At 33.8% G+C, this 1,225-nt stretch overlaps 1 pseudogene; it reads left to right on the top strand.

The window, feature by feature from the left end:
• Window positions 1–1,225, top strand: part of LOC119582356 — an 11,823-nt pseudogene that overhangs the window by 2,491 nt on the left and 8,107 nt on the right.

Genomic DNA, 1,225 nt, shown 5'->3' with positions numbered 1-1,225 from the left:
TAAGGTACATGGCTAGGTGAGAAGCAACACTAATATCTTCAAAAATACATAATTTTTAAAGAGTGGCAACCTAAAGTTTCAGAAAATATGCAATTTTAGATTATTTTCCTTTGCTCATGCTGTTTTGCAGTATTTTCTTTACAATTTCTCTCATGTTTAGAGCTCTTTCCTTTTGGGGGTGATATCTAAATAAGATACACTTTAACAATATGAAGTTACCTTAAGGGAAAGGCAATGCTGAAGTTAATATCTTCTTCAAATAGAAATTACATTAGACTCATATTAGATTATGATGCAGTGTGGATATAACAATATACTTAATGTATACTTTAAAAGTTCTTTGTGTGAAAACTAAGCATTCACACATATTGCTTGAAATAAATTTTGCTTTTGATACCTGCTATATTAACATATTGTTTTTAAATGAAATACAGAGCTATAACAAAGTAAAATAGTAAACATCAAAATCAGATTGTAAAACCAAAATTGCACTTTATTAGTTTTCTTGTCAGAAGAATGGAGTCTGACTTGAAATATCAGTGTTCCTCTTACTGTTGTGGTTGCATTTCATTTCATCTTCTGTGCACATTACTGTGCATATGACCTCTTTATCCTCTGCTCTTCTGATTAGGCAGTTTACTCAAATTCTTTCTTTTCTTTCCCAATGTGTAGTTGATTGACACAGAAATCAACCCACATGTTGACAGGTGGGAGGCTGAGGGACAGTTTCCAGCCCATGAGGTCTTCAAGAAGCTTGGACAGGCAGGTTTCCTTGGTGTCACAAAGCCTGAAGGTTAGATTTTGCAATGAGTTCTCCCTTTTGGGTAAAAAATTGCTTATTCTCTGCTGTAACTCTCTTTAGTTTCTGTCTTCATGTATATTTAGCTTTAATGTTAACATTGAAAATGGAATCATCACCTTATTGAGTAAATAGTTTAAGATATACTGTAGTTGTAATCATTGTGTTAAAAGGTATTGAAATTAACAATGATTCATATATTTCTCTTATTCTTATATGTACATACAAGATGTACAATGATGACATGCAATTCAATATCAAGTTTTTAAGTATCTAATCTATTGATGAATTACAGAATATGGAGGACTTGGCTTGGACTACACATACAGTGTTGCCATGGGGGAGGCTCTTGGCAATGTCACTTGTGGTGCAATCCCAATGGCTATTGCTGTGCAGACTGACATGGCAACACCTGCACTTGCCAGG

This window comes from Penaeus monodon, chromosome 15 (genome assembly GCF_015228065.2).
Source record: "Penaeus monodon isolate SGIC_2016 chromosome 15, NSTDA_Pmon_1, whole genome shotgun sequence".
Classification (NCBI taxonomy): Eukaryota; Metazoa; Arthropoda; class Malacostraca; order Decapoda; family Penaeidae; genus Penaeus; species Penaeus monodon.
The sequence above is the reverse complement of the archived record's forward strand: the minus strand, read 5'-3'. Positions and strand labels throughout refer to the sequence as shown.